Source organism: Equus caballus, chromosome 27, assembly GCF_041296265.1.
Source record: "Equus caballus isolate H_3958 breed thoroughbred chromosome 27, TB-T2T, whole genome shotgun sequence".
Taxonomy (NCBI): domain Eukaryota; kingdom Metazoa; phylum Chordata; class Mammalia; order Perissodactyla; family Equidae; genus Equus; species Equus caballus.
In genome coordinates, this window is record NC_091710.1 from 34,077,352 (window position 1) to 34,104,412 (window position 27,061).

The following is a 27,061-nucleotide window of genomic DNA, read 5'->3' on the forward strand; positions in this document are numbered from 1 at the left end:
GAACCAAGAGGGAACGTTACCAGATGGCCAAACTGCACAACCGGTCCAAACTAAGATGGTGATGGGGTGCCGTGGACCAGAGGAAACATATGCAAAACGTGCCGTGTGCCAGAAAGAAAGATCTGCGCATTCCCCAAATGCCCCTGCCCCGAGCGATGACGCGGAGAGCCCTCCCCCTTCACGTCTCATAAGAATCCTGCTCACCTTCCGTTGAGGGGAGGAGGTGTTTTAGAGCATGAGCTCCGCCTCCTCTGTTCCTTGACGGATGAATAATGTTTCTGCTGTGCTATTCCGACCTAGTCTTGTTCTATTGGCGGCAGCGGATCTGGGCAAAAGGACCCACTTGCGGGTCACCGGTCCTTTAGGGCTGGGTACAGAGAACATGAGTATCTGTTCAGTGTCACAGCTCCAATTTCAGGACGTGGTAAGCATCTTTGTGTCTGATTATCTCTTACTCTAGTTCAGACGGTCCGTCCTCCTCTGTGTGTATGTAAATAGTTAACTTGCCTTTTATTAGAAATATATCTTCTCTTGAGGTGATTTATATACATTATCCTATTTAATTTTTGCAAGACAGGTATTACCAACTCATTTTAGAGACAAGAACATTTAAATTCAACGAACACAGTGCTCAGAAAGCAGAGAAGCAGGATTTAAATTTGGATCTGTCTAACTTTAAAGTGCTTGACGTTTTTCGCCTATGCGCTTTTCCCTCTCTTATATTCTGTGCACAATATAAAATCCAGCTGAAGCCTTCCCACATCCTCAGCCAGGGGTGGACTGGAGCCGGCTTGTCGAAGCCAATTACGAGCATCTCCTCCCCGCTCCACGTTCAGTCGCTTCACGCTGGTAACTGGAAATGAGCCATGGTGGAAGTATTTACACCACATAAATTAGCAAATACCACAAATCAGTGCTTTCCGGAGAGCTGACTGGTAAACATTTACCAGCACACCACCGTCTTCAAACGATAGTACACTTGTACTTTGTACACTTTAGAATTAATTATATGGTCTTTTAAATTTCACATCAATAAATCTTATCCACGCAGACCATCTAGCAGAGGAGTTAGCAGACGCTTCAGTCTCTTAGATTCAGTATGTGATAAAACAGAATTGGATTGCAAAACTGAGAATAAGATGCATTACAAAGTGCTAAACCTGCCAGCAGGGGGAGCCCAATTCCCAAACATGTGCTCTTTGCCTTCTCTCTTGCGGTACAGCTGGGATCCAAATGAATACAGGACGTGGCTTTCATAAAATTTGTCAGAAACTCAATCACACATTCGAAATAAATAGAGATAAAGACTATTCAAATAAAGTTATATTGGCAGAACAAATCTGCATTATCCATGCTGTTGGAAATAAAGGAGAACCTTGTACAAAACAAATCTAGTGGGAACATCAAATGAAGAACTCCGAATTTTAAAAGGTCACGACAGTTTTTTCAAAAAGAAAATCAGAAGTACAATGCATTTTGAATTCTCTTATCTAGGCCTTTTAGAATATATAAACGAGGCAACTTTTAGAAAGCCTATTAAAGTATTCAAGGCTCTTAAAATCCCCCCAAAAATATATAAATATAATGTAACTACAATCTAAATCTCAATATAGTCTTTAAAAATTTTACAAGATTATTCTAAATTCTACCTGAAGGAATAAAACAGCAGAAAGGCACTTAAAATACTGAAAAGTGAGAATAACTTTTACAAAAGGGAACTTGAACTTTCAGATTTTATATCATACTATATACAGCACAACAATTAACAGTGTGACACATGCCAAAACATACAGATCGAAAGAACATAATGGATTGTATAGACCTAAGTATTCGGGATTTGATTAAAGTGGCATATAAAGTTGGTGGGAAAATTGTGAATTATTCAATAAATAATGCTGGGATAATTATTTGGGGACAAAAAGTTGTATACTTACTTCTTACCAAGTTCTAAAATAAAGTGTAGATGGACTAATATCATATATATTAAATGATATATATATGTGTATATATCCTCCGGTGTTGTATTCTATGCATAGATATGTACATTTCTTGACATAAAACAAATGTACTTTGTGTGTGTGTGTGTGTGTGAGGAACATTGGTCCTGAGCTAACATCTGTTGCAATCTTCCTCTTTTTGCTTGAGGAAGATTGTTACTGAGTTAATATCCATGCCAGTCTTCCTCTATTTTTAATGTGGGACCCCACCTCAGCATGGCTTGATGAGCCGTGCTAGGTCTGCACCTGGCATCTGAGCCTGTGAACCCTGGGCCACCGAAGTGGAACGTCTGAACTTAACCATTACGCCACCAGGCTGGCCTCTCAAATGTACCTTTTAAGCAAAAGGATCACAGGTGATCAGATTCATTTGTGATCAGCTCTCCAGGTGAATAAATAAAATCCTGCAAAATCACCGTATGAGTCAGGACCCTCTCTCTCATTCTCCACCGATTGTCACTGTTTCCCTCCGCAGCGTGGTCTCATCTTTTACTACAGATAAGCCTTCTCCAATCATGGAGAAATGGCTGCCGACCAGTCCTGAGCATAGCGATCTAAGAGGAGACAGAACTTCTTTCCTCCAGCTTCAGTGAATAAAGTCTCAGGAATTTCTTTCTTTTCTTTTATAATTATGAAAAAAATCTGAACCTTCCCAGAAGTAGAGAAAATAGAGTAACAACCCCCAATGTGCCAAGCATCCTGCTTTAACACGGACAATTTTGTTTCATCTGCTCACATCCCCTTGAATTATTCTGATGATTTTGATTCAAATATCAGATTTCAAATCATTTCACCCACAAATATTTCTGTGTGTACATCCAAAGGATAAGAACAATATGGTTCATCACACCTAAAATATTCATTGCAATTCCCTAATAACATTAAATATTCAGTCAGCATTTAATTTCCCCAATTATGTTATAAATGTTTTGTTACTATTTATTTGAATGCAGACTTAAACAAGTTCAAGGATATGTTCTAATTGGTTTGGTCTTGGTTATGTGCTCATATCTGTACTGGTGACAGTGACGTGTGGGCATCACACACTAGGATTGGCCAACTGTGGGTCATGGGTCCACACACACGGTCAGGTGGACAGGATTTTTGTTACAGGAGAGGTAGGGGCCTGGATAGGCACAAACAGTAGCCAGTATAATCAATACAACCCAAACTAGATCATTGTATAGTGTTTCATTTTCCAACGGACCTCATCAGCCTGCCCCTTATCACACTGAGCTGCACTTCCGGTTTAGTCTCAAATTGAATAGTAGAAATGAGCCACCCTCAAGAAGCCCCTCAGCCCTTTCTGAGAGTTTTCAGGGGTTCTTCTCCTGTGTGTTCCAGAATGAGCTTCTCTGTGATGTCCCCATGGTATTGTGGCTCTTTCGTGGCATTGCATGGGTGACTGCGACTTTTACCCTAACACCCATGCTGGAGAAGGCACGCTGCGTTCTGATACAGTGACTAGGCACTCCAGCTGCTAGGAGAAGTGGTTACTCTTGTCATCCTGGGTCTACTGCTTACTAGCTATGGGTGAGTGTTTTCAAGTAGATTCCCCTACGTCCAATCCACCAGGGGTCTTTACTTAATTCCGATTTATCCCTCAAGTGCTAACACGGCTCGAGCTTTGTCTACATGAGTCTTCTCTCACTGTAATCTCAGGTCCAAGCATCCTCTTTAGTCTGCCCTGACTTACCATATGTTTGTCTTTCTCTATGTCTGCTTCCACAAGTGTCTACTCTATGCACTCTCAGTTCCAGATTGGTTTTATTTCTGGAATACTTCCTTTGAAATTAATATGTGCAATGATTCACCAATTAAAGATGAAATGTTTCCTGAAAATTTGCAAAAACTAGCAAGCATGACACATTGAATTATTTCAGATGGAATGGAAAAATGCCCAACAGCAAATTTCAGTTTCGGCTTTAAGGAGAGAGTAAATCTGGATCTGATCGGAAGTTCCTAAGATTCCACTTTGATTTTGATCCAGCCGCCTCTGGTAATTGATTAATAAAAGTCTGTAAATTCCTTTTAAAGGCTAAGATCCCAACACATTTATCTCTGAAATGAACCTATGAGATTCACAACATTCTCGGTGCTAGTTTCAATTTAGCAGTGCTCTGACCAGCTCCTCCGTTCTGATTCTCCACAGAGGTATTCTGCATTCTGTATCTTAGTAACCTGGTACAATTGTTCAGCCTAGCTTTGCTGCGCAGAGAAAGATGTGTCTCTTGGGATTCATAACAAATGGCAGGCCACGTGAGAAAGCCAATTTGCTGTTTCATTTGTGAAAAATTTATCAAGAAAATACTACGTATCTTATGAAAGAACTGAAGGCATGCATTGACAAGGTGTTAAAAATATTTGATGTTGTTTGCTTTCACTGGTAGTAAGTTTTGGATGCTGTAGACGAAGGGGCTATGGGTTCTAGAGTCAGACACTGGCTCAGAAGCCAGCACCACTTTAAGTTGTGTGTCCATCAGAATTAGTGTATTCACCTTGTATGTAAAATCAAGATCATGATAACCACCTCTGGGGGCTGGTTGTTCTGTTAATTGAGTTAAGGCACGTCAGTTGCATAAACAGTGCCTAGAATCTAGAAGATGCTCAATGATACGAATTCCCTCCTCTGAACTCATGGATTCATTAAATCCGCATTTCCCCAAGTGTCCTCTCTCAACACCAGTTCTCAACACCACGATTTCAATAGTTGTTACATAAAGAAAGAACTCTGTGATTAAATCTATTTGGGCAAAACTGGGTTTTACAAAGAGTAAACAGGTTATAGATTTTCTTTGTGTTTTTGTTTCCTTTTCTAACTGCAGGGCATCTAGGAGACTTTCATGTAGGTCTCTAGTGCACGGTTCCCAGTCTTATTCGAGTATCGAGTCCTTTTATCGTGAACACTAACAATCTGCCGGGCACATGTAGGGCAATACTGAGTGACACTTCATCAGAGAAACAGCTCCCTCATCCACGGCTGCTTTTCTTGTGCCCATACCACAATTAGGATGAGACGAGACAGATTCTCGTATAGTTTTTTAAATGAACTTTTCATTTTTTTCTTATTAATGTTAATATGCTTGAAGGAAAAAGACAATGGCTTGGTATAAACAAAAGACATGTTTCTCCTTTTATTAAAACAATCAGAGCCCGGATTTGGTATATGATAGCTATATGATATACTTACATATTTTCACAGATTTCTAGAAATTTAAAAAATGGAATAAACCCAAAAGGCTATTCAGTCTCATCCCTGCCAGGACAGGCCTCCTTTCATTAAACTGTTTTCTGACTCTTTTAGGCTAATAATTTTGTATGCCAGTTCTCAGAAATGGAATTTGCTGAGGTTGGCCCTGTGGCCAAGTGGTTAAGTTCACGCACTCTGCTTCACCAGTTCCGATCCTGGGCTCAGACCTACACACCACTCATCAAGCCATGCTGAGGAGGCATCCCACATAGAAGAACTAGAAGGACCTGCAACTAGGATATACAGCTATGTACTGGGGTTTTAGGGAGAAAAAAAAAAGAAGAAGAAGATTGACAACAGATGTTAGCTCAAGGCCAATCTTCCTCACCAAAAAAAAAAAAGAAGAAGAAGAAACAGAATTTGCTTTTATAACCAAATCTGCAGTGGAATAAGGCTTTTTCTTTTCTCTAATTTAGAAGATATGAGGACTCCGTAAGACTCGACTACTTGGGGAAGATTCTCCCTACTTTCACCCTCTTCCAAATGAGCAGGAGAGAAGAAACAGCAGCTTCAATGCAGAAAGGAGGGGGCCAGGAGATGGGGGAGCCCAGCTGCCTTCATGGGCATGTACCCTGTGCAGTTTCATGGAAAGGCTATGGCCTGCTTTAATTCTCTGCTGTTGTTGTCTTGAAATTCTTCATAATTTTTCAACAAATGGTCCCACATCTTTATTTTGCTCTGAGCCCCTTGAATTATGTCGCTGGTCTTGTTGGGGAGAATCTTTGAAGAGAGCCTGTGACCCTTCCACGGTCTGACCTGGTGTGTGTTGGCTGACTTGAGCACTGACCAAGGTCATATTTGGTCAGAGATCTTGACCCAGATGCCACAGACAGAGAAAAATTTGATGCTACTAAACTGTGTGGCAGCCAAAGAACAAATTGAAGTGATAAATACATATTTTGTGAGTGAGCCTTCCTGAACTAATAAAATATTTGATTCATTATTCCTCCTCTGAAACTCTGTGTAACTTAACCTGAAAGGACAGCCTGGAGGTTATTATGCTTTTAATGCTAACCGACAATTTGCTCAGCCACCAATTTTCCTCAAGAAGCATTGCCATGGTGAATTCTGTCACACCTGCCAATCACTTCTACACTCCATTCATTTACCAGAGTAAGTAGTTGAATTCTACCCTAAAAGGAAATACAAAAGAGCAATCATTTTAGCCATCTTGATGACTCAGCCATTGGGATAAAAATGTTCAAAGCATGTTGAGGTCAAAACGATAATTCCACCACTTTAGATTCATTAAGAATATTTTTGGGCACTGTATATATGTAAAGTTTTCTAGGTGCTGCTGTTACATAGGAAAATTGCAGAAGATACACATATTCATAGAATTTGACTTTTTAAGACTGGAGTTTAGAGCATGGACCCAAGAGAAGACTGTGTGTTTCCCAGTCAGTTTCATAAGAGGGGTAAATAAAAGGGAAGAGCTTTCCCATTGGGCCAAAGTGGAAGAACCTATGGCAGAGATTGAAACGTTGCTTGTGGGCAGAGGAGAAGAAAATCAAGAGAATGTCTTGTCACAGCAGTCAAAATAGGAGCTCATCACAGATGGAGATGTTAGCAGTGACAAATGCATCACCACCCAGGAACCTGGGGTTGGACACCTAGAGAACAGGCAGAACATCTTTGCCTCTTTGCTCGATTTTTCTCTTCTGCCTGAGAAGCAGTCTCTCCTAATCAATCCTTCTGGGTTTTGATGTCTCCTGTGATCAGAGACTTTTCTACAATGAATGACTTTTTGATAACTGTTAATGGCCACTTTGCAAATTCCTTCAGATCTTTCTCTTTTGGGAGAAAATTTCTTAAAGTAGTATTTAGCAGGAAAAGCCACATGGATATAATTTTAAGTGGTTTATAACAAAACCCTGAAATAAAAAAGGTTACTAAGCCACTAGTGGATATTTTTTACTTTTTAGATATTTTGCTTATTCTGATAGCCAAAAATATACTTTCCCTCCACAGTGTTGTTCATATTTTGACTCCTAAAAATGTCATGTATAAGGTTACTTTATCTTCAGGTGTATTTTTTTGTCAATTTAATCTAATTTAATTTCCTTTTCCTATTCTTAAATACATATTCCATTTGTAGACATTATTCTTTGAGAAGGGCTATTGGCAATCTCTTCCAATCTTTCTGAAGAAAGGGGTCTTCAGTTTGGTTAGCATGCTGGCTTTTCCAGAGGGTTCTATGAAATGAGCCTGCACATCTTTGCCTCTTCATATTTTATCCTCTGTTCAGTAGCTGATGTTCGGAAGAGACAAGAATAGCCCTTTCTTGGTTTGGTTGAACTGGAAGGTTTTCATGGGTGGCTTGCACCCATTCCCAAGCGCTATTTTGACTTTGGCTAATGGCCCGAGTTATAAAGTATTTTGCAGGCTGCTCTTTGCGTGGGCATCCTCCTCCTGTTTAATTACAGAGCACAGAGGAGAGAGGAGGGTAGTTCTGGCGAGCAGCCTACAGATGCTGAGAGCCAATGAACCATTTCTGCAACACCAACTTTTCTTCTTCACTCAAAATCGTTCTTCAGCATTGATCCCAAGCTAGACTTGATTCCTCTTTTGCTTTTGTTCTGTAATAAAACCACAGGCGCTTGTCGTCTACCTTTCTCAAATGATCTTTTTCACATTACACAACCTATGCAGTCACAGTTTACTGAAACTATATAAAATTATCGTGTCCTAAAGAAAGAACTCAGTTCCTGTTAGAGTGTCACCATCAGGCCATCAGATTCTGAGTCTCACTTGAATACCTCTAAAGGATTTGTGAGTCAGATGTGCCAGGAGATAATTCGGTAGAACCCTCATATATATTTTTGGTTAGAAACATATATATTTGGCTGAGCAGATCCTCAGCTGCTTTATGATTTCTAGAAAGACAGTTCCATGATAGAAAAACATATCTCAGAAAATTATGTGTAACAATGACCTTTCAGAACCATGGGCAAAACCAACTGGATTTGGAGATGGTGTCTTTGTGTTCATTTAAAACGGTTTCGGAAACTCACCTCAATTCATTTTTAATTTATGGGTGACAATGGAGTTCTGTACCGTGCCTGTTGGACTATGGAAACTTTAGGTAACTTCTCTGTGTGTTTTGTATACACACTTGTGGAATTTAAATAGATACTTCATTTTGGGGATGCATGAGAACTTAAAAGTCAGTTCCATTTAAATTGTGCCTCTTTTGCCTTCAAGCCTGAGAGTATTGGGCTTAGTTACCCGCCCTCATGTGGATGGAAAGATGGTCTCTCCACGGGAAGCAGTGTTGATGTGAGAGGGCACGGGCGTTGGGAGTCAGACAGACCTGGCCTTGAACCCTGGCTCTTTCCTGGCCGTGTGACCTTGAACAGCCTGCATAACCCCTCTGAGTATGTTTCCTCTTAGTCACACTCTTCATGTTAAGTGTGAGAACTGGTGAAGTTACTGTCTATAAAATGCTGAGCACAGAGCCCGGAGCAGAGTGGCCCTGTGGTACCAGCCATACTGCACATCAGACATGGTGGAGCTTTTAAGAACAACACGTGCCCAGGCTCTAGGCTCAGAGAATCTAAAACAGCGGACATGAGGAATGAACTGGGCCTGAGTAGCTTTTAAGATGCTCCACTGGTGATTCTGGTAGACAATTAGGGTCTGTGTATTCAGAAGCACTGTCACTAGGTCACCTACATTTAGGATTGTTACGTCTTTTTGATGAATTGACCCTTTAACATTATGAAATATCGCTCTTTGATCCTGGAAATATTCTTTGTCCCACAGCCCACTTTGTTTGGTATTAATATAGTCGCTCCAGCTTTCCTATGACTAGTATTTGCATGGTCTCTCTCTTTCCAGCTGGTTATTTATAACCTATCTGAGTCTTTATATTTAAAGTGAGTTTCTTGTGGACAGCACAGAGTTGGTTCTCCTTTGTCAGCCAGTCTGGCAATCTATGCCTTTTAACATGGAAATGTCCACTTTACATTTAATGTAATTATTATAATGTAATGTAATAATTTGATTTGATACTACCAACTGAGTATTTTGTTTTCTGTTGGCTCCATCTCTTCTTGGCCTCTTTTCTCCCCCTTTTCTGACTTCTTTTGAATTAAGTGCTTTTCAGTGTTCAATTTTGTCTATTGATTTATTCAGTTGTTGCCTTATTTGGTTATACCTCTTTATATAATCTTTAGAGGCTGCTCTAGAATTCATAATATGCACCTTTAACGTCACAGTCCATTTTCAAATAATATTCTATTACTTCATATGTAATGTAAGAATCTTACAAGGGTTTAATTCCATTTTCTTACTCTTATCCTTTATATAATTATTGTCATACATTTTTGTTCTACATCTATTATAAACCACATTGTTATTATTTTATTTTAAACAACTACCTTTTTAAATAATGTTTTCTTTCATTTTTAAAATCCTATCTTTTTAAAATGAAAAAGAGAATCTTTCATATTAACCCACACATTTAAATTTTTGGCACTCACAATTCCTTTAAGTTGATTTCAGTCCTTTCCTGGAATGATTTTCCTTCACTGCATTGCTTGTAGTGCAGCTCTGCTGGCAATATGTTCTCTTGCCTTTTGTTTGCTTGTCTTGGAAAAATACTTTGTCTTCGTTATTCAAAGATTTTTTTTTACTGAATATAGAATTCTGAATTGAGAGGTTTTTCTGTTTTTTTCAGCATTAAAAATATATTATTCTCCTGCCTTTTGATTTGCATTGTTTCTAAAGAGTGATAATTATAGTGATAATTACAATCTTTATTATCCTGTAGATAGAATAGGTCACTTTTCCCCCCTCTGGTGGATTTTAGGCGTTTCTCTTTACTGGTTTTCAGAAGTTTGATTAGAGTGTATCTTGGTGTGATTTTCTTTCTATCTATCTGGTTTGGGGTTCTCTGAGTATCTTGCATCTGTAGGTTGATATTTTTCACGCATCTGTAAATTTTGGAGCCATTATTTCCTTCTGATTTGTTTGTGCTTCTTCCTTTCTGGGACCCATATAGACGTATGTTAGGCTGCCTGATATTGTCCCAGAGGTCACTGATGCCTGTTCATTTTTTTCAACCTTTTCCCTGTGTTTCATTGTCTATTGCACTGTTTTCACGTTTGCTGATGTTTTCTTCTAACCTGCTGTTAAATCTATCGGAGGAATTTTTTGTTTCAGATATGTGTTTTTCAGCCCTGCAAGTTCCATTGGCTCTTTTATATAATTTTCATTTGTCTTCTCAGTAGGTTTATGTTTTTCTTTAAATCCTTAAACAGATTTATAATAGCTCTTTTAAAGTCCTTCTTTACTAATTCTGGATCTATTTCTATTAATTGATTTTTCTGTGGGATATAGATCATATTTTCCTGCTTCTTCAAATAGTTTATTGGATACTAGACATAATGAATTATTCCTTTGAAGAGTATTGAGTATTCTATTGTCAGTCAGATAATTTACTTGTGGACCAACTTTATCTTTTTGAAGCTTGTGTTTGAGCTTTATTAGGGTGGATCTAGAGTAATCTTAACTAGGGACAACTTGTCCTAAGAAGTGGCCTTTCTGAGGTCTCTTCTGAATGCTCAGATACTCAACAAGGTATGTCTACTCTGGCTGGTTGGAAATCCACTGTCTCTCCGCCCTGCGTAGCTCTGATATTGTTCAGCTCTTAGCTCCCTACTTGTTGCTCCTTCCCTGATAGCTGGGATTGGCCCAGCTTTCTAGAGTCTCACCCTATGCACGTGCAGCTTCATGTTCAGCTGAAGTCTCAGAGGGGATCCATTTGCTAATTTCTGGAGCCCTTTCTCGGTGTAATTCCCTCTTCTTCTGTGCTCTGCCTGCAAATTCCAGCTGCCTCAGCTTCCTTGAACTCTGGTCTCTGTCTCTTCAGCTCAACCAAATGGCCATGGCCTACCTGGATATTCCTTCCCTACATCACAATCGTGAAAAGACCTCCAGCCAGCAAGCTGGGCAGTCATTGTGCACTTGGTCTCCCTTCTCTCAGCCATCACGGTTCTGCACTGCCTATCGTCCAATGTCTGAAAACAGTTTATGTATTTTGACTAGCTTTCCAGTTGTTGGCCGTACTAGCAGTAGTTTGGTACCAGTTACTCCATCATGGTTGGAAGCAAAGGTCTTCAGTCAAGTCTCAGAACCATCTGCTTGCTGACTCCTGCATCCTCCGCCCCTCTCCCAATACCTGGAATACAGTAGGCACTTGACAATAATATCTATAGAATGAATGAATTCATTATGATCCACACTGGCCTAGGCTAACTTTGAAGTGGGCAGAACTTGCAAGGGACAGTTTGAATTACCTGGACCACCTCTAAAGTTGCAAGCTGGGGAGAGGGTATGTGGTACAGTTGTTGGCACAATTACCAGTGTTAATGATCACTGATTCCCTTGTACAAAAATAAAAGCAATAATCAAAATGGATACCACTGGGGCTGGCCTCGTGGCTGAGTGGTCAAGTTCACATGCTGCACTTTGGCAGCCCAGGGTTTGGCAGTTCCAATCCTGGACACAGACCTACGCACTGCTCATCAAGCCATGCTGTGGTGGCATCCCACATGGAAGAACTAGAATGACCCACAACGAGGAGATACAACTATCTACTGGGGCTTTGTGGAGAAAAGAAAAAAAGAGGAAGATTGGCAAGAGATGTTAGTTCAGGGCCAATCGTAAAAAAAAAAAAGGCTACCATTTATTTCAGATTTACATGTATTGGGTCTTGTGCTTGATGCTTTTCATGTTATTTCATTGAATTCTCACAACAGCACATGGTCATGGTCATTCTCATTTTTAAGGTGAAGAAACAATGGCTCAGATAAGTTAAATAACTTATCCAAGGTCACTCAACTAATAAGAGGGAGTTGAATTTGAATCTAGACTTTAAGATTGCAGAGTTTACGTTCTGAAGCATTATGATGTCCCGTTGGTACCAAACTTCTGTTACACTGAAGGGAGATCCATAGGGAGATCGAGAACATAACAAAGATAAGTGGCTAACCATGCCAGAAAACTTCATCTTCTGGTGAAGACAAGTGAATTGTGATATTTTTCCTTGTCTCATGGGTATTGGGGTAATAATAATGGAAGGAATTGGAGAAGATTGAAACTGTAAGGATGGGATGGTGACAAACCTTATAGGGAGACAGAGGACATGATCCTTTATAACTAATTATAAATCCACCTAAAATTTGCTATTTCCTTACGTTGTCAAGGTTGTTAATATCTAAATATATCTGAGGATGCTAGAACCAACATTCAAAATGGATGAAAACCAACTGAATTAATAATCAAATAAAAGTACCATTTGCTATAGAGAATATTCTTTATTGAAATTTTTTCAGTGACCTGAATTTAATCAGATAAAATTCTTTTTGGATACCATTCTAATAGAGCTTTTGGAATGGAAGAGTTATAATTTGAAGTTTGTACATCATTCTAACGATGGAACACAACGTCTTCAACTTAGTTATTTTTCACAAGCCTTTAAGGTACAACGTTTTAACTATATCTTAAAACATAATTGTAAGAAATTTATTTTGAAGGGAAAGACTCTAAGTAAATACCACTCTAACTCAGATTAATGGGGGTAGTCAACTGAATTCGTGAAAATAGAAATAATTAATTCATTTTAATTTTATCATTTTCAATGGCAAAACTAATCAGAACATATTATCCATCTTTACACTGTTTCACCATTAGACAGTTTGTTTATGCACCTCTTTTGCTTTGCAGACTTTTCCTATGCCATCGGCTTCATCAGGGGCCCCGTGACCAGAACGCAGCACTTCTTCTCCACCATCTTAAGCCAGGTACCTCTCGACCATGATTCATGAACCTCTGCAATCTGTGTCCCAGACTTCCAGGAGCACTCGACTAGAAGACTCGTGAGATCAAGAGAGGGCTTGGGGTGCGAGGGAGAGACCAGGAGACACTGGAGGCAGATGAAGCTAGAGAAGGGGGTGAAATTTTCCAGGGAGGACATAAAAAAAGAAAAGAAAACTTGGACATAGGCCCAGAAAATGTCAGAGTTTAAAGGGAGAAAAAGAATAATAGGAGTCCATAAAGGAAATTAAGAAGAAATCATCAGAAAGTTAGGAAAAAGTAGGCTTCCCAGAAGTCAAGGTTAAAGAAAGCCTTAAAAAAATTTTCTTCAACCAAATTTATATTTCTGGTGAGATTGTGGTCATGACATTTCTGGATAAATAAATTGCGAAGACAGGGTGATTATTTTTTCTTGTTTTTTTTTTTTTTTCCTGGGAAAGATTCACCCTGACTCAACATCTGTTGCCAATCTTTCCCTCTTTTTTTTCTCCCCAAAGCCCCAGTACATAGTTGTATATTCTCGTTTTAGGTCCTTCTAGTCCTACTATGTGAGCTGCCACCACAGCGTGGCTACTGACCCACTGAAGCAGAGCACGCCAAACTTTAACCACTAAGCCATCAGGGCTGGCTCGACAAGCTAATTTTTAAAGTTCTTATTTAGGGTGATAATTGAGATCCAGGAATGTTGATTGATGTTTGCAAAATGTCTAAAACTTGTTTATTTTTGGATGCTATACAGAGTCAAACAAGCAATAGAAGTCCTCCTATTTCTTACAGGTAATTTCTTTGAAAAGATACGAAGGTTTTCTTAAAAGGTTGGGAGCCTATTAGCCTCATATTGATCAACAGACTGCATTTATTTATTTATTTATTTTTATTTATTTTTAAAGATTTTATTTTTTCTTTTTCTCCCCAAAGCCCCCCGGTACATAGTTGTATGTTTTTAGTTGTTGGTCCTTCTAGTTGCGGCATGTGGGACACTGCCTCAACACGGCCTGATGAGCAGTGCCATGTCCACACCCAGGATTCGAACTGGCAAAACCCTGGACTGCCGAAGCGGAGCGCATGAACTTAACCACTTGGTCACCGGGCCGGCCCCTGCATTTATTAATACATTGTTTCCTGCCAGCATTTTGACAAAATCAGAAATAATAGATTCCCCTATCAAATTCACATCTATCACTTCCTATTCTGCCCATTAAAAAGCACAGTTGTGGATGTCAAGAAAGCTCTGCCATCCATCAGAAGATTTTTTGCATTTGCTAGAGTTAAAATAAACAAAAAATCAGTCACTTGATACTCTTAGTTGGATGAGAAGGAAAACACCAATGAATCAATTCTCTTTTCTTCCTGCTCTGCTTTCTATCAGTCATTCAACAAATATTTAAGAATGTCCTTTGGTGACAGTCACTGAGCTAGAGATTGGGAAATATAAGTGGATAAGGTGAGATAATGACTTTCAAGAAGAGACGGATGACAAGGGAGCACCTCCATTTGCTGTGGACCCTGTGTGTGCCAGGCGCTCTGCTAGGCCCTGTATGTACCATATCACCAGGCAGATCCAGGATTTAGGGGTCTTCTTTAGCAAAAAGAATACAAAATTACAAAAACAAAACTAGGTACAGGGCCTTAGAAGAGGCTTGAATCAGATCCCATCACTTTCTTACCTATAGACCTATAAAAAACATCCCTTTCACACTGGGAATAAAATCTAAACTCTTTACCTTGGCCTTTTATCATTTGGTCCCTTGTAGACGCCCCCTTTGGAGCCCTATATTAAATATGGAGTGCATTTTCCCTATTTGAAGTATCAACCAAATTGGCGTTTGACTGACAGAGACAGGGAAGGAATCACTAGGTCAACAGTTCCCAAAATTCGGTCTTCAAAAGCCTATGTGGAGGACTCTTTTCACCAGAGGAGAGCCCTGCCCCAACCCAGTGATGCTGAATCAATGTCTCTGTGGGTGTGGTCCACGGAGACGCACTTTAGCAAGGGGCACCCCCAGAAAGTCTGATAAAGTTTAAGATCACTGCTCTAAATCTAGACACAGGATTTCAGTTTGAAGATCATTAGCAGCAGAACTTTGGTTTATATTAATTACAAAGAGAAAGATGAAACAGTGAGCATTTCTCAACTGTGGGCTGTTCATAAAAATGACTGGGCCCCAAGCCCCTTCCTATTTCCGTCCCGGATTCGGATGTAACTGATCTGGGTGGCCTCTGGATGTTGTGTGCCCTAGATAATGTACAGTGTATTTCGATGAGATATTGCAGGAAGTAATCCTAACATAAGACCAGGATCCTCAGTAAAACCTGGAGTGGTCTACTGCAACATTCCACTCGCTCATCCAAAATAGCACTTTGAACCAGCAATGACATTTGTTTTACAGCTATTATTCTAGGATCTCTCAAGGCTTGTAAATCTTTGGAGGGAACACATAGTGGCCACTGGAAAAGGATTAGGCAGGGAGACTCCTTGCTAGAAAAAAGTGGTGAAAAAGAAGTAAGAGAGTATTTTGATTTCAGAGAGAGAGAGCCCTGCTTTGTGCCAGCAATGAGACTTCATTCTTTTAATCTCGCTGCTTTTGCAACATTCACTGAAACCCATATCACCAAAACCAGCCTCATCAGCAAGTAGACTATTTTTCTCTTATTTAGAATGGCAAGTTCCACCTACCCCAAGACAGATGGCAAACTGGTCATAAAATACAATGAAAATATTAGAACAATATTAACAAATGTTAAAAGTAGAGACTTTGATGAACCCTCTACGTACTGGTCAGCACCAATGACCATCCACCCAGGGACGAGTCTTTTCCGTTCACTTGCCTCCACTCTCTTCATCTTGAAACAGATATAAATATGGAAGAAGAACTAAAATCTCCTGATCTTTCAGAAAAATCAGTATCATGAAAGAGCAGCACCAAACTTAGAAGAGCGAGCTGTGGAAGTAAAACTACCAGAAGAAACAGAACAGTGACCAGACGAGGCAAGAACATCAGCTCTGATCGAGAAACAGTTCAAATAACGCAAAAGATTTTTCAAAGAAGGGAACTTTTTGACCTTTTAATTGAATAAGTGGCTTTTGACTGCACCAACGTGCAAGTAAAGGTGACTTTCCTTGTGTCTTCTGTAACATCGTTAGAGACCTTGGGACTCAGAACAAATGTCAGGAGTTGCATATCAAAATAAGAATAAGCTCAGTTAATGGTGAGCCTTTTCTATTCTATCCGTCCTGGGTGCTTGAATCTTGACTGTAATTATCTGTTGAAACATCACGATATTTGCTGGCAACAATGTCAAGAGTATTGGAATTTTAATGTGAGGCTCTTAAAAGACAAAACCAGAAGCTAAGACAATAGAAATATAGTTGGTAAAGATACATTTTGAAGAAAGTAATTGTAATAAGACTATAAAGTTTCCACATGAGCCTATATGTCCTCACACAGGGAAGCGATCAGAGAGTACTGTTGCTAATAGCTTACTATCCCAAATCTAGGCAATCCTAGGCCATAAGAAGACCTAAACCTTTTCAGTACCCACTGGAGAAAGGCCTATGACGACTGTAATTTTCTTGAAGATGTCTCCTTTCACCCTGTACTCAATCTCTGCATCTCTCAAGATAACAGACACACATTTTCTCCCTCTTCAACTCCCTTTCTCCCTCCTTCCCACAGATCGAGAGACTTAAACTTTAAAAAATTCTAAATTCTTTCCCATTTAATAAAAATGTCTTCCACATTTAAACCTACTGAGAAATAAGCATGAAGCAGGAAATGTGTCTGTTACAATGTGAAAAAGAAATAAGCATAACCCTTTGGGAAAGAATTAAAAATAAAAATAACTTGGCAGGATTGACAAGTCCAGCAAACTATGCTAGCAATAATGAAGAGGGCTTTTGTTGAATAATACATAACGTCTTCAGCTCAGATTGTTCTCCCCAGGTTTCTTCATTTTCCTTTTGTACATAGACATAAATTAGTTATCAGAATTGTTCTGCTGAGGATGTTATTCAACAATCAGATGTAGAGTTTCAGAAAAAGTCTGACAGGAAGAAAGACGGTGGAGATCCAGTCCTCCCTGGAAACCAGAGTATCCTTGTGATCTGGACCCGAGGAAATTCACCAGGACTCATTTCTCATCCATCCTAATTATTGAACTAAAACACCTGGGGGTATCTAATTGTTTGAAAAAAATGGCATTATTAGGCTCCTTGCTATTTGAACTTCAGTCCTGCTCCAAGTAAAACAGAATGAGATGTCCTTAAGAGCAGGCAGGAATAGTCCAACACAGAATGGATAACTGAAAACCCAACCTTCATTAGGATTTCAAAGCTAAACCAAAGATGACTGATTCTCTGTTTCTTTGCCATCCAAGTCAGACTTCCAGAACTTTCCTGCAAATACATGGCATCTCTCTGATCTGAGATTTTGTCATTGTCAGCCCTACACGGTCTCTTACGTCCTTTGTTGGTGAGTGTTCTATCGATATTGAGCCCAGGGGCAGACATGGATTCGGCAGGACTGAGACTAAAGGAATCCTCCAGATTACTGTCTTCCACTTTGTCGTGTGTTGGTTTATTATGATTTCAAATCCACTTGTTGATGCCTTAAGTGAAGTTGTTTTGGTCTACGTGTTTGCGGCCAAAAGGACAATGTTTTGACCTAAGAGTGAAGTTAGCTGTGTCAAGATGTCACCCTTTTACTTCTGTGGCTGTTGATAAGCACTCAGTAACTTAGCTGGTGATGGGCATCGCTGGGGGCTGATGGTAAGAACATGTGAAGAAGCAACTATGGCTAAGGGACATTTAACCTTTAAATACCAAGAGTTTGCGAGGACTTACCAAGAGCTTTCCCTCTGGGCAGGACAACACTTTACTGACCTAAATAGCTCTCCAAAGATCTGGAGACACTTGTTCCTGCCATGGCCAAGGCAACTCTTTGGTCAACAGTGCTATTAAAGCAGGCAGCAGTCTCAAGAAGAGAAGGGACATCTGAGGGTCCTTGGAGTGACAACCTTCGGAGCAGCCTATCTTGCCTATCAACAGTTGCCATGGTTCCCTAGCAACATGCTCTAGCAACAGGGGTCTTCTGTTTTGCACTGGCAGCTCAGCTCCGATGGCTAAGCTTCCTCTCCCTAGTACCTACTCATAAAAAGGTATGCCTCAAAACAAATTTGGACTTTATTCCTTTCATCTCCCCTTGCCTGGAACAATAATGTGATTACTCTGTCATTGGTTTGGAGTATGTTATGTAATTTCTTTGTTGGCTTATTAAGAGACATTATTCTGTATGCTATTGACTTGTGAAATTGTTATAATTCCCACAGTGAACCTGTGTTAAATAAAGTATTGGCAAAGACAGTCTCAGCCTCTGAGCATAATTTTGCCTCCTAAAACAAAACACACCTCTACCAGTTGGACTAGTGATAAGACATTCACTAAAAGATTTATAGAAAACAGAATAACAGTGAAGAGAACAGTGAAAGAAAATAGAGGAAAAACGAACCAGAAGAAGTGAAGAACCTATTCATCTTTCGAGAGTTGTTTCATGACTCTATAAACTGTTCCGAAATCCCTCCTTATCCCAAGGGGACTGGCCTTCTTCACTCGAGGTCCACTGCTTCCCATAGCCCCTTCTATCAAAGCGTTCATAACCCTCTGCTGCATTTATTATTCACACAAAATGAAAAATTTCCATAAATGAAGCACTGAAAGAAAGGAATGAATACACAAAGAAAAATAAAGACACTTACTGTTCTTGCGCTGAGGTTTCTTCCCAAAATAATCACGGCAAATTGAGAAAGGACCACACTCAAAAAGACAGTCTTACTATTGTCAATTATCTTAGTCTGGAAGTTGAAGGAAGGTCTCTCTGCCCAGTTTTTAAATAGAGCGTCAACCCCATTTCAGTGATTTGCTCTGACTCTTGTAAGGCATATAAACTTGGTGTTTCTATTTATTTCTAATTGGGACTTTGCTGGAGAGAGAAATGTTTTGTGTATAATTAGAATAAACTCCCATTTATACAGAGAATCCATATAGAAAGAGGACTTTGAATTTTTGAGTGCTACTGAATAAAGGCACACTACCTCCCATCATCCTGATGTTTATAAGCTTTTCAGAGACGTGACAACAGGAAAAGTTATGTTCAATATCAAATGGTAATTGTGTTTTAGTGTGCCCAGTTATTTGAAATCTGTTATCTATCTATAAAATTGTATGATAAAATGACTAATTCGAATATGAAAATATGAGTATACCACTGCTGGAAATAATGGCTCTCCATGTATTTTAGATTTTAATAAATGAATGTGTAATTAACCGTTAAAGACAAATTCAACATTAGTTTAGTCATCATAGACCATCTGTTATGTTTGTGGACTGTCAAGTTACAGCAAGTTTAGAAACTATAAATATTTCAGTTGTGTTCTTCCCTCGGGACTTCTGTGGGTGTGTGGGTGGGTGTGTGTGTGTGTGTGTGTGGTGGGATGACGATAAGAAGTAGGTTAAAGGGAGGGATTGGTGTTCCAAATTGGGCATAGAAGGGGAGGAAGGATCAGAGTTTTGCTCCAATGCTTTCAAGTGAATTGATTTTCTCATCTCACACTCTTTTTTCAGAACTCTTTCATATTATTGAATCTTTGAAACACCGTAGAACAAAAATGTTTATTTAATATACACTTATATTGTATACATTTTATTTATTTATTTATTTTTTGAGGAAGATTAGCCCTGAGCTAACATCCACTGCCAATCCTCCTCTTTTTTGCTAGAGGAAGATCAGCCCTGAGCTAACATCCATGCCCATCTTCCTCTATTTTATATGGGGATGCCTACCACAGCATGGCCCGATAAGCAGTGCTAGGCCCACACCCAGGATCGGAACCAGTGAACCCCCAGTCGCTGAAGTAGAGTGTGTGAACTTAACCCTGTGCCACAGGGCCAGCCCCTACGTTATATTATTTACAATAAAATATTTCTGAGTAACTGCTCCTCTAAAGTTAAAACTCTCTGCCCATTTTATTTAAAAATGAAATCCTCCCATGTTGGTATTTTGATGTTGTTTTGGGGGGATCTATCTGTCTATCCAGAAGATTCTATAACAATATACTGGAGCATAGCTCTCAAAGTAGGAATCTAAATGTGTAGTCATGGGAGTTTGAGGGTTCTTTGAGAAATGTTAAAATTTTTTGTTTTCATTTCATTAGAATTTTTCTCTTAAGGAGGCAAATATTTCTTTAAAAGGATACAGAATGCACTAACCACAAGAGAAAAGATTGATCAATCTGGACTTCATTAAAGTCAAGAACTTCTTTTCACCAAAAGGACACCATTAAAAGAGTAAACAGGCCCTCTGAAGACTGGGAGAAGATATTCACAATACATATATCTGTCAAAGGACTTATGTTTAGAATAGAAATCCTACAGTTTAATAAGAAAAGGAGAACTCAACTTTTAAAAAATGGGCAAAAGATTTAAATAGGCATTTCACAAGAGGATATCCAAATGGCCAATAAGCATATAAAAAGGTTCTCAACACAGTCATCAAGGAAAGGAAAATTAAAACCACAATAAGATATATTATACGCTCTCTAGAATGGCTAAAATTTAAAAGGTTGAGAATACCAAGTCTCTCATGCCCTGCCTATATGACTTTATTTTTTTTATTTTTTATTTTTTAAGATTGGCACCTGAGCTAACAACTGCTGCCAATCTTTTTTTTTTTCCCTGCTTTTTCTCCCCAAATCCCCCCAGTACATAGCTGTATATTTCAGTTGTGGGTCCTTCCAGTTGTGGCATGTGGGACGCCTCCTCAGCATGGCCTGATGAGCAGTGTCATGTCCACACCCAGGATCTGAACCAGAGAAACCCTGGGCCGCAGAAGCGGAGTGTGCAAACTTAACCACTCGGCCACGGGGCCAGCCCCTGATATGACTTTAAATTGTCGCAGTTTGAAAATTTATTTAGCCATGTCTACTAAAGTTCCACATATACCTATCCTGTGACCCAGGAATTCCACTCCTGTTTACCCTGGAGAAATAAGTATATAGGTCCACCAAAAGACCTCTATAAGACTTACTCATAATAGCTCAACAGGAAATATGTCATCAACAGAAAGAGATAAATAAGTTTTGGTATATTCAGAAATAGAAGTGGAATATAGCAACACATCAATGAAAACTACATGTGACATGGTTCAATCTTAGAGACATAACATTGAGCAAAAGCAGCCAGACCCAGAAGAGTATGTCCTGCATGAGTCCATTTATATAAAGATCAAGAATGGACAAAACTAATCTGCAGTGATAGAATCAGAACAGTAGTCAGCTCTGCAGGGTTGAGTATTAATTGGGAGAGGGCATGAAGGAGCCTTCGAAGATTCTAGAAATGTTTTATATTTTAATCTAAATGGTAATTACATGAATATATACATATGTAAAAATTGATTGAATGATACACTTAAGATTTGTGCAGGTGTGTATGTTATGACTCAATACTTGTTTAAAAAGATAGAAAATGAAAGCAGAGTAGGGTCCATCAAGTTTGAGAAGCTGTGCTAGAGCAAATACACTATATTTATGCACAAGAGAAGAAAAACGTTAATATTGAAGAGAAAATTATTTCAAACTAGGACTAGAAATGCATGATGTTAAATATATGTTATCTTAGAAAATTAGTTGGCATTATAAATAGTCACTATCTGTTAGAATATATTTAACATATTTAAATAACATTTTCAATTCTCTTATATAAATGTGCATAACTTGACTTTAGAAAGGAGCCCAATTCTGCCGTGCCATTCTAAAATAAATCTTGATCTGTTCCTTGCATCATTTTCACTTCATTAATTAACATCTAATTTATAAGCATCTCAACAGTTGAAGCATTTTCACAAATAGGACAAACTAAAATAAGTACAGACATATTTGAACATCTTGGCAATACAAATGGCCCTTTGCCGTTCTATTTAATGATTTCAAAATCTCTTCCCCATGAAGACTTCCTGACCTGCTTAATCAAAAGTAATCACTCCATCCTTCATGTTCCTGTAACATTTTGTTCTAACCTCTATCATAGCACCTGTCTCTTTATAGATAATATTTGCTAAAACTGTGAGTTCTTTGAGGACAGACAACAAGCCTTATTAATCTTTTAATGCCTTTTGGCTCATACAATGTGGGGATTCAGTAAATGTCTGTTGAATGACTGAATGCATTAATAGACAATTCTCTCTGGAAACTCTGCCTGACAGTCTTGGGGTGCATTTAACAACTTTGAAAACAAAGACTGTGCAACTCCACCATTGGGTCCCAGAACACCACATCCTTGCTCACAACAGTCCCTTCTCCCTGGAATGCCTCCATCCTATACGCTCACCCCCACCAGCCTTCTCTTGAATAACCTCTCTTCCTTCTTCATGATTCAGCACAAGGTCATGTATGGCCTACTTCAGACTGGGTGAGGGGTCATTGGTATGTGCTTCCATGAAAGCAGGTGTGGACATCTAACACAGCACATACCACACTGAATGGTTTCCTGCTTTATATAGCCATTTCCCCAAGTGTTCAGCTAGACCTCAAAACTGCAGTCCAGGTTTGAGGGTCAGCAAAAGTGCAAAGGATATTTGGAATAAAGGTACAACTTAGTAGCAGGTGCTGCTCCCAGGTGCCTCACTCATTATCAAAAAGTTGCATCTGAAGTGATATAGACAATGGTCCCCTATTGTCTCCCAGGGGTGAGAAACCCTTCGGGTCGGAGGGCTCAGAGCCACAGGTTCAGTCTCTCCTCTCGCACGAAGGAGGAGCCATGCCAGCACTCAACGGTCCACCTTGTACCAGAGAAGGCACATTACTGCCACTGCCTCCTCAATCCTTGGCTTTTGTGGGGACCTGAGGGTAAGGTGCTCAGCTCACACTATCACTGGCCACCCACTTCCAGGGGACAGCTGTGGGTCCAGTGTTCCTTAGCTCTAGCTCACTGTGCATGAGATCTTCGCAGCTGTGCCCTCAGGAAAGAGGAACCCACTCTCTTTAGCCTCGAACCTCTTCAGTTCCTTAATTTGTTGCAGTTTAGATGACATCACTGTGACCAACCTTTTGCCTGTTGTGCCAGCAAAGGGCTCAGGCCTCTTTCCAAAGCCAGGGCTCTGTTTGTGACTGACCAGCTCACCATCTGATTGTGACAGCCCCTCCGCTGTAATGGAGGCTTCTCAGTAGCCTACCAGCATGTCTTGGGTTCCAGTGTGGTGATCAGCTCCCACCAGTTCTGCATGAGCTGCCTGCTGTAAGCCTAGATGTGGTGCTAGTCCTTAGAGAAGAAAGGCTATCACTGCTGGGACTCCCCTCCCAAGGAGCCTTCCCCTGGAATGAATAAGGAGGGACCTTTGGGATTCCAGAGAATGGCTGTGACAGCATAGCAGCTGGGACAATGCTCAGGAAGGGGCCAGAGTCACCACCAGCACTTAAGCCTGGGCCTCTGTTCACAACCAGCCAGCGTGAACCATGTTCTCCTCTACCCAAACTTTCTCTGAACTCATCTGTGTTTCAGTTTCATTTGGTGCTGGCCAACAGAGGGACTTGGTTATGGCAATCGGTTTTCTACTTCAGTCCCTTCCCAAATGCCACGTGCATTCAGGACAGGGTCCAGTTGCTCTGGGCTAGAAGCAGGCTCCATGGTGGCGGGGAAAGCTGACCTTTATCCCATTGTTCTCACTTCCTGCTAAAGTGCAGGTTACTCTTGCTAACCCTAGCAACACCAAATGAACCGCACCAGGCGATAAACAGCTGGTTCCAGATCAAGGAGAGGAAAGAATGATAATTAGGATTTCAGTTGCTTTCTTTTTTGTTTTTCTTCAAACTGGTGATGAGGCTATATAACAGATATAGATATAGGCCATCAGTGGGAAGGCTTCACCTCCCAACTGCCTCCTCACTCAGTCCACACAGAGATGCTGAAATAGGAGTCTTGGGTGGGAAAAGGAAATCATCGATCATGAACTTGGTAGGAAGTCCATGAACTTGCCTTTTAAATACTAGCCTGGCACTCCAGGCTCTACCTACTACTAGATAAGGCAATTCTGTGTTTTCTCATTAGGCTACAGGAGGCTTGGCCCTAGCCAGCCATATCCCTCTCTCCTTTGAGCTCCTTGAATGAAAGAGACCATTTCTCATACCTCTAAATTCCCAGTGCCTAGCACTGTACCAGGCCCAGAGGAGTCACCAGAAAATGTTGGTTGATCAAGTGAGTTGACTGATTTGATTTCCATTCCACACCCTAGGGTAGATGAATATCTCCCAGAGAAGGTGAACAAAACCCAGAAAGGTTGGTCAGATGGTCGTGGGGGAATCTGTGATCAGAAACCAGGCAAGGAAAGGGTTACCGAAAATCTGTTCCATCGCTAAACACAGACTGTAAAATGTTTTCCAGACAAGAAGGAAACCAAATGTGCTGTTTTTCAGAAGTTGATGTCCTTGTTTTTGCAGATGTTGCCATCCTACAGTGAAACTTACATGGTTGCAGCAGGCCCTCTGAAAATTGCTCCAGCTCTAAATGTCCAAAAGTTGCCACAGACCTGTAATGTCATGAATGGCATGCTGCATTGAACCTGTTATGTAATGAGACCTTGACCCTGTTATGTAATGGCATGTTATGTTGAAAACTCGTTATGCAATGGTGCCTTGAACTCATTATGTAATGGCCTGCGCATGCACCCTGATTAGGCCCAGTTGTTAAAGATGTAACACGTCCTCTGCACTCTGGAGTACAAGTCTCCACTGGCACTAAGGGGGCAGGGGGCACTGCTTTGGGAGCTATCCCTCGTGTTCTCCATTGCTGTGCAAGCAATAAGCCATTTTCTTCACCCACTTCAGCCTTGGTTGTGCTTTTCAACTCTGCACTCACTGAGAAACAGACCCATTGAGTTTGGCCACAGTTTCCGCTTTGCTGTAACACCCCTAGGTCTCAATTACGTAGGAAAGGGAGGCTGAGCTTTCCCATAGCTCCAACTGGCCTTCAGAGAAGTGAGGAAGGAACTTCGTGTCCTGAGCTGGAGTTGCTCCCAGGGCATGACGAGCTTTGCGGCAGAGCCCGATGGCAGGAGAGGGACCAGGACAGAAAGACATGGGGGATGGGTTGCAGAAGCTGCATGTAGGTTATATGAAGAGCTTAAAAGTACATCAACCTTCACCTTTCTTTTCTCACAAAGCTGAAATATCCCAAGTCCTGTATCCCACTGCTTGTCAAACATTTATCCATAGAATTGTTGTGAGATAAAGTTTTCATAGATTTACAGAAAAATAATAAAAATAAGGATATTGTTGTGGTTGTTTTCATAAAGCTAAATTTATTCCCTTTTAAAAGAATGACTCAATATAAGAATATATATTTCTTGGGGTTTTAGGGAGAGAGGAAGTGGACTATTTCTTTTATGACATTATGATGATAGCAGGTGGTTCTTTTAAAAAAAATATCTTTAGTTAATGAAAGTTGGCGAGCTCATACCAATCTCCCAAATGTGTGTTTGTTATCTTCATTTCACTGGGCTGTGATGTGTGAACGTTTGGAAGCCACTGATACAATCTTTCTTGTAGATTTTATTTTGAATCCCTCACTTCTGTTTGAAAACCATCTGCAAACTCTCTACACATTTTTCATCACTGATTTCAAGTGCAGAGCAGCATATAAAACTGGATTTAGCAAGTGCTGAGTAGATTTGCATATATTTCAAGTCCACACTTTACCTCGTAGCTCCAGACCTGTATATCCAACTATCTTCTTGATGCTCTCATGAGCATCTCCAAATTAACATGTCCCAAACTGAAGGGATTCCCAGTGCCCCCACCCTTTTTCCTCTGGTCTCCGTGTATCTGTAAATGGCAGTATTATCCATCCAAGTGCACAAGCCAGAAAGCTTGGAGTCTCCCTCATTCTGTACATCCAACCCATTGCCAAAATATGTCTTGAGTCCGATCTGTCCACCGAAGCCAGATGACCTTTTAAAAATGTAAATCAGATCATGTCTCTTATCCTTACTCTTTGAATAAAACATATAAATGATCCACTCTGAGTACCCTTATTTCCCCTCTGCATTAATCAGGGTTCTTCAGAGAAGCAGAATCAATAGGAAGTGTATGTGTATATATATATAGAGAGAGAGAGAATATATATAGAAAGAGATTTATTTCAAGGAGTTGGCTCATTAAGGAGGCTGGTAATTCCAAAATCTGCAGGGTGGAGGCTAAAGACCCAGGAAAGAATCAACATTATAGTTCAATTCCCAGGGCCACCTGCTGCAGAATTCATTCTTGCTCGAGAGAGGTCAGCCAAGTCGACTGACCTATGTCTTCCCCTCTGGAAAAGAGCAGTGTGCCTAGGAATTAAATTAAGACATGCTGGAAGCATCCACTCGTATCCTCTAACACAGAGGGTGAGAGTAGGAACCCAGGGCAGTCCTAGGGGAATGTTAGGAGATAAACCACTTGGAGGCACTCTTTGTTCTGTGAGTCAATGCTTTTGATCCATGGGGCTGCCATGTGAACAGTGGAGATGACCCAAATGTCGCCTAAAACTTCCATGGCACTAGAAAACCTATGGGATAGGAAGGGAGGCACTTCAGAGAGCCATGTAAGAATAATTGGGGCTTAATATTGGCATAAGTGGCCACATAAAATATGTAGAAGAAGTGGTACAGAAAATGAGCTCACTGCTGAGATTTTCCCCAGTGCTTCCCACTGCCTCTCTCTAAGTTGCTGGATCTCCAAACTTGAAATGTCCATTGTTAGTAAATATAATTTTTTTTGTCCTCTTAGCTAGACTAGTAGAATTGGAACAAACTGAAGAGATGAAAAATGATATATTGGATCCAGGAGATACAGTCTATGAATAATAAGAAATCCAAAGAGATAACAGAAGGTCAAAACAGATGTAATCATAAAAAGGAATAATCAAACTTTCTTAAGCTAGATAAATGCCTACATGAACATATTTAAATGG

The 27,061-nt window shown here is 40.1% G+C and overlaps 1 long non-coding RNA gene across 1 annotated transcript in view; it reads left to right on the top strand.

Annotated features, from left to right (window-relative positions):
* The first annotated feature begins 205 nt into the window (after positions 1 to 205).
* The window catches only part of LOC138921036 (uncharacterized), a 39,655-nt gene continuing 12,799 nt past the window's right edge, over positions 206 to 27,061 (top strand). The window contains exons 1-2 of the long non-coding RNA XR_011433198.1: positions 206 to 424; positions 12,979 to 13,055. This is a non-coding gene — a long non-coding RNA (uncharacterized lncRNA). The remainder of the gene's footprint in view (positions 425 to 12,978; positions 13,056 to 27,061) is intronic.